Source organism: Dioscorea cayenensis, chromosome 9, assembly GCF_009730915.1.
Source record: "Dioscorea cayenensis subsp. rotundata cultivar TDr96_F1 chromosome 9, TDr96_F1_v2_PseudoChromosome.rev07_lg8_w22 25.fasta, whole genome shotgun sequence".
Lineage (NCBI taxonomy): Eukaryota > Viridiplantae > Streptophyta > Magnoliopsida > Dioscoreales > Dioscoreaceae > Dioscorea > Dioscorea cayenensis.
The window spans coordinates 16019310-16026576 of NC_052479.1; the positions used below are offsets into that span (position 1 = coordinate 16019310).

General features: G+C 43.5%; 1 non-coding gene and 1 pseudogene across 1 annotated transcript; one reads left to right on the forward strand and one right to left on the reverse strand.

Annotated features, from left to right (window-relative positions):
- The first annotated feature begins 1039 nt into the window (after positions 1–1039).
- The window catches only part of LOC120268524, a 16740-nt pseudogene continuing 10512 nt past the window's right edge, over positions 1040–7267 (forward strand).
- TRNAN-GUU lies at positions 1361–1432 on the reverse strand. Its single transcript has one exon. It is a non-coding gene; the product is annotated as a tRNA-Asn (tRNA).

The following is a 7267-nucleotide window of genomic DNA, read 5'->3' on the forward strand; positions in this document are numbered from 1 at the left end:
CTCTACTATGAACAGAGTCGCCGGTAAACTGGATTTTGAGCATCATTAACATAAATAAAAATCAAGATTGCAGCGTCTTTAGACACTTTTACCAGCGGGGGAAGCGTAAGGAGGTTAAGTACTAAGTTTTAAACGACCACATTCGAGGCGTCGACACGACGAAACGAGCCTTCAAACAGACCAAAATTGTCCTACCCAGGGCCACGCATAGAGATCAGTGATAGACATAAGCAGGCACTACCAGTCGAATAAAAAAAAACTTCCAGCCAGCAAGCACTCACCACTCATACATAGGGAGGTAGGAAGTCTTCTAGAAGTCGCATTACTTGTCGATGACCTGATTCTAGCAGCAGTCGAGATGCCTTTCCTGGGGGAACCCTTCCCTTGCATTCTATTATTGTATTGGCTTCAATCGATCCTGAATCGGCGTAAGGCGTAAGAAGTCATCGATCGGACGGCCTTAAATGCGACTCATCTCGGCTGATGGGGCTCATCTGATGTCATCTGTCGCCAGGTTTCGGTCTGGCAGGGGGGTCTCGGCTCATTCATGCTTCTCCCACTGGTAGCTTCATTGCTTGAATCGGCGGATCAAAGATCGGTTGTGAATACCTGCCCTTAACTGCTAGAGGTGGATCGGATGATAGGCCTCTATTTGTGCTTGCTCCTCCTTTTGCTATCGAAAGAAGTCAAACTTGAATTCGCTATTATTTCAGCCTTTCCAAATGAACCCTTCTCCTTCGGTCGAAAACGAGCTCCTTCTCCCCTGCCCCTTGACGGTCAATCCAGCTATAGCTCCCATGAGACGGCTGACCTCCAACTCTTAGCATCTTTCACGAAGATGCGCTCACTCTCTAAGCATTCGATTAAGTCACCTTAAGGCGTCAACTGTCTAGCCTTTGCTTTCTTGTCGTGCAATGCGGTCTTCTCAGCTCCCTTGCTCTGATGGATGCTTTCAAGGTGAGGTTATCGATGTCCAGTTCCGATCCATTAAGCTTGGCTCCGGTTCGGGACCCTGGTACTAGGTAAGGCTCTATAAGGCATGGTTCTCTTCTTCCGTGTTCTGGATCTGGATCCCCATCTATTGCATGGTGCCGATCTCTTGTTGAGCATAGTAGCTCTGGATCTTCATCTTCAAAGATGTGCTCGGGCAGTGATTGACGATGTTCAGATGCTCAGTTCTCTTCTGATTCTGGAGCATAGGCATGGCCGAAGAGATCAAACTTGATGAATTCAGATTCTAATTCTCTTTTTTCTATTTTTCCGGATCATCCAAAAGAGGAGGATCTCTTCAGCTACTCCTAACTGTCAAAGCGATCCCTTTAATTCAATTCTTCATTCTTTAATTAGGAATTAATCAAATCTCCCCAAGTAGGATTCGAACCTACGACCAGTCAGTTAACAGCCAACCGCTCTACCACTGAGCTACTGAGGAACAACGGGAGATTCGACCTCATAGAGTTCAACTCCCGTTCTCAACCCATGAACAATATGAGTCCGAAGCTTCCTTCGTAACTCTCGGAACTTCTTCGTAGTGGCTCCGTTCCATGCCTCATTTCATAGGGAACCTCAAAGTGGCTCTATTTCATTATATTCCATCTATATTCCAATTCCATTCATTTTAATATCCCTTTGGTGTCAGTGACATAACATAAGAGATGTCATTTATAGTCTATCTCTTTCTATATATGGAAAGTTAAGAAATCATCATATAATAATCGAGAAATTGCAATAGAAAAAGAAAAAAAGGGGAGGTTTGCGATGATTTTTGAAATCTTTTTCTACTAGGTAATCTATTATCCTTATGCATAAAGATAATAAATTCGGTCGTTGTGGTCGGACTCTATTATGGATTTCTGACCACATTCTCCATAGAGACCCTCTTATCTCTTCCTTCTCCGAGCTCGGGTTATGGAAGAAGGAACCGAGAAGGAGGTATCAGCAACAACTGGTTTTATTACGGGACAGCTCATGATGTTCATATCGATCTATTATGCGCCTCTGCATCTAGCATTGGGTAGACCTCATACAATGACTGTCTTAGTTCTACCATATCTTTTTGTTTCATTTCTTCTGGAAAAAAATCAAAAAAAGCTTTTAACAGTATTAGAAATACCAGTACCAGAAACTCAATGCGTAATCTCCGCAATCTCAACATTCAATGTGTATTCTTGAATAATCTAATCTTTCAATTATTGAACCATTTTATTTTTACCAAGTTCAACGTTAATCAGATTAGTCAACATTTATATGTTTCGATGCAACAACAAGATCTTATTTGTAACAAGTAGTTTTTGTTGGTTGGTTAATTGGTCACTTTTTTTATTCATGAAATGGCTTGGATTGGTATTTATTATTCTGGATACGGGACAAAAATAGATGAAAGCGGAAGATGTCCAGAGCAAATAGAAAGGAAAAACAAAGGATGAATTCGACTTTCACTTTATAGAGACATGCTAGAAAAGATAGCCCTGGTTACGATCTTATCTCCCTAATTTGCAATTGGGAAGACTTAAAGAAGATAAAAAAAGAAAAAGAATTAAGAGTTCCATGCGCTGAGCCACTCCCCGAGGCCAAGGGCGAGGGGTCGGACCGTCATTCTAGGATTTGCGATCCGATACATTTTCCATTATGTTACCTAGCCAAACCCACCACCTCATGTGCCAAAAGTAAAAATGGTTGTTCTTCCTTCCCGCTCCCTCTTTTTTTCTACATATGCGGTGGCGGGCTCTGCACTCTATATAACCGGCGGTGGGTTACCATAGAAGAGAAGAGGGGACAACTTCTTTCTCCCTTGTCTTGCTCAATCTTCCTTTTCTGATTGAAAGTTGCAAGCTACTCCACTGCTGAGTACGGAGGCCGGATAGAAGGTGGCTTCTTCTAGATGTATGTTTAGGGCGAAGAACGGATAGAAGCTAGCTCTTGTTTTTGGTTTGCAACCATACCCATATAATATAATTTAGTGACCAAAGTAAAGTGGTCTTACAAAAGAGAAAATTAGAGGATAGTAAGTAAGCTTAGAGTTTCGTTCCAAGTGACATGCCTTTTCACTATTTCTAGAGAAGGTTGCACATCCGATCCTGCAGATCAATTGTTTATGCTGGGCGGTGCGGTGTGCTCAAAAATCTATCTTTCGCCCACTCCTCATTTCCTTGTCTCCATTCTTCGTGATTTGCTTCTTCACAAGCGCTTGGTTCACTCCCTTGTTGCATTTCGTGATCTTCCGCTTCGGGATGCCCGCCTTTTTAGATAGCTCGGATCCAGCGTTGATTTCCGATTTCAATGTCGACTCGGGGTTTTTGGGCGGCCCATCCGGTTGGTTTAGCTATCACTCTTTGGAAGCCCATGCGATTGTTCGGTCGCATATCTCAAACTAACCCTACCTATTTCATTTTCCTTTCCTGTATCTTTCTATCTATAGGGTCGACTTCGATACGGATAGATGTTCACCGTGGGAGATGGATGCTCCTTTTAGGTATGCCTTTCCGATTACTTCTTCCCTTATCGTCTTTTTCCATCCAGTGGCGCACTTTGCGTCGAGAAAAATCTTCGTCTTTGAAGCAACGCAATAAAGAAGTCTAACTCTTTCTCTCGGCTTATCGCGGTCATTGATTCAATCGGGAGTCATAGTTCACTATAAATCCTATGCCCGTCCATTCCTTGAAAGCTTGATCATGCCTTCCCCCCATCTTTCGTCTTGCCCTTGTTATGCAAAATGCCAACAAATCACCCTCTCTCTTAAAGGGCTCTATTCGGTCCGAACCGAAGTTGTCTTGCTTTAGGTTCTCGAACCTTATCTCTAGGATTTCCTGCATTTCACCAAGTCATTGCCAGCAATCTGCTATTATCACTTGGGCGAGTTCCTGTCTTTTGTCTTGCCCAAAAAAATAGTCTCTCATTGGAGAAAAAAACTATCCAACGGCAAAGGCAGTCCAGCTGCTTTCTTTATCTCGCTTGCCTCGTCTAGCATCTTTCGGTGCCCCGGGGGTTAGACTGCTTGGGTTAGATTTTCTAGCAGTCAACGTTCTTCTCCCATTAGACTTGTCAATCCTTTTGTTTGCTCTTTTTTTCCTTCTCTCTTCCAGTTATCTCTTTATTTGACAGGGCGGAGAATACCACTCTCTCAATAACAAGAAAAAAAAAAGCAACAATTCCGTTTCAAATGGTTTGAGCTTGGAAGCAACCTGCTATCTATCGATAGGCGAGACTGCTATTGGCTGCTTCGCCTATCTATTCTATTATGTATGGCTGGCTGGAAGACAGAAGAGGAAGACCATTATCTCTATCCGAGTACGATCAACGCTTTATTCATTCGTTTTTCCTTGGGGATAACCATAAGCATTGAGATCAATCACCACACCACCTCTATCATACATACGACATTACACGACGCGAGAGTGCATGGTCAACACACACCTACAGCGCCTACGTTCTGCTTGCAGCCAATACAACCACAACCTAACTTGCACGATATTAAACAAGCGAAGCTACTTGGTAATCGCTGGGGGACGGCATCCTCCTATACTATAATAGTTAGCAGTAAAAAAACAACCGCTTTCGGGGAAAGAAAAGGTCTTTGACCATAAAAAAAAGTAATTCGCTTAACTTAGGCCTTCAGAACAAAGGTTATCTCACATTATGGCAGCAATAGGTCTCGACAACCAAGAAGAACAACACAGTGAGGGTGGGTGGGGCGGATAACTTTGTCCTAGGGCGAGTCGACTTCTCGGGAAGGAAAGCATTTCATCGAGTAGTTCAAGGTCAATGTATATAATAGAAAAGCACGGATCTGTACACGGATCCGATTGGTTTTAAAAAGTTATAGCATCTCTGGAGTAAGAGGAAAAGTCATCTCAGCTTCGATGCCACTCATGTATTGATCACTCTCATTCCTTCCTATGCTACAAACTCAATAAGGCAGGGCTTCCTTATGCCCAGGAAGCTCTCGTTCGGTTCGATCAATTTCTTTTTATTCAATGAGTATTCTAAGATGGGAGTCACATCTAAGTTTGCAATGAATGGTAAATCCCTACGTACTTATAGATTAGATAGAATTCGAATCGGATAAGCCTACATTATGGGTTCCCTAGAGGTTTACCCTGGGCTCGTGTTCCATTGCCCTACTAATGTTCATTATGTGATTAGGTTCCGGAGGGATGGCCCCCTTATCCTAGCTAATATATAGGGAAGCTGAGCTAGGGATGAAAAATAGCTCAGGACCCGATTGGCATCTATTTGCTCTGAACATTTGCCCCGGGTCTTCCACACATGGATAGGTAACCCGAGGGAATATGATTGACCCATGGATACTACAAACATCAGTGGGATTCCCTTCCAGGAACCAGCTAAAAAGGTGAGTGTGGTATAAGCTAGGGTTGCTTTGGCGCATCACTCACTTTCGCACCTCGAAAGAAAAATATATATGTCGGTGGCTATGCTATAAGGTGTTTCTCGGCTCATTATCATCTATGGCTAGAATGGCCGGTGCCAGCGTTATATCTTAAATGTGAGGTCGGGGCAAGGTGTTGCAAAGCAAGATTAGGAGGATAAGAAAAGAATGGAAGCAGAGTAGGAAGGTTACAAAAAGATTCAACTAAAAATTTCCCATACTACAAGGGGCAATTTGTGATTGAGATTAAATGCACTTACTACTACCTTCTCCCTATTTGACTTGGAGCGGTCAAAAGCACACTTTGTTTTTCTTCCTTCAAATGATGAGGCGCTTCCTGCGTTAGCTCACCTGAGACTCTGGAAGAGTTGTTAAGAGGCGCGGCCGATGTCTATTCACTTATCAATTGATACGACCATATCTCTCTGGCTAGAAAGTCCTTGTCTCCCATTTTTCGTTTTTCGTTAGGCAAATAAAGAATCTCCGTGAAGGGAGATATGTCTTGCATGTCCCGAGGGTAAACTTGACCAAGAAGACAAGGCTAATTGAGATAGTGTGCACTCCGCATCGGATGGGAGCCATCTTTTCGAGGTGGGATCAACCATCGATCTTCCTTCGCGATTGAAAAGTGAGGTAGTCTTGGTGAAAAACTTTTTGTAAGAAAATGCATGGATGTCGGTCTTGTCCCTTCCGATGCGTGATCGCGAATCTTACCATCGAGCCTTGGATCCAACTTCTACCTGCTAACCTACAACTAAAAGCACCATGACTCTTTCGTTCCGAAATGCGGTGAGGGCGATTCCATCGGAAGGACCCATCACACTAACTCCACGAAGGGATGGAATGAGGCGAGCGCACCGTTGACCCTACGATTGAGTCCTTGCTAGTAGGAGAGACGTACCTATTGCACTTGCGAAAATGCAAGACAAAAGAAAAATGCTGTAAGTTTTCATGCCCTAGTCTTTATAGGTTTATCATATCTACAAAGGTGGTGTGAAGGGTACGATGAAGAAAAGTTAAAGGTGACCCCAAGAGTGTTCACGGATATCTCAGGAGTTTTTCCAAGTACTAGCCATACTTCTTTCTATCAGCGGTTCATCATGGGTCGGTAGCGATAGCTCTGGTTACCAACTTTCTTGAAGCACGGTGATTCAAATGGACACAAACAAGAAGCTAATGGAGGCTTGAGTGATCAGCTATAAGTTGTGGAGTCTCGAGAAAAGATGACTGAGCGATCATACAACATTTTTCTTGCTCATCTATTAGAAGAAGAAGGGGCATTGCACAATGATCATTCAACAACCTCATCTATCTATTATGAGGAAGCGACTATTGGCTTCAAGACTAGAAAAGGACAAGGGTTCCTAGAAAGAAAGTGGCCAAGCAGATGAGAAGTGAATGAAGTGGAATCTTCTGTTTTTCGATGTGGGAGACGATCAAGATAGATCGTTGGTCTGGAAAGCCCTACTCTATAAATATAAAGTTGATGATGGGAAGTAATTCAATGGAAAAGACCGGGAAGGAAGGGGAGATAAGATGGATGTCACTGCCAGCTCGATAGCTACTTGGAGTTTCCCCAAAGAAACTAGTAAAGTCCGGTTGTGCATTGCATCAGGACTCTCACTCGGTTTGCTTTGCCAGCGAGTGTAACCAACTACACGAAGACTGCAAGAGGCTCGAGGGAGGTTTCTTTCTGGTTTGGATATTCGAGACCGGAGGTCGGGGCTCGGGTGAAGCCACGGGAGAAAGCTATTCTCTACCTTTTCTTATAGCATAGGCTGCTACTTCCCTTTCTACTAGCGCTGCTTTGGGGCTCTCCCCAAATTGTCTTTGTGTAGGTCGATGGCTTTCGTACATTACTCGGTGGTCGATGTTAGGAAT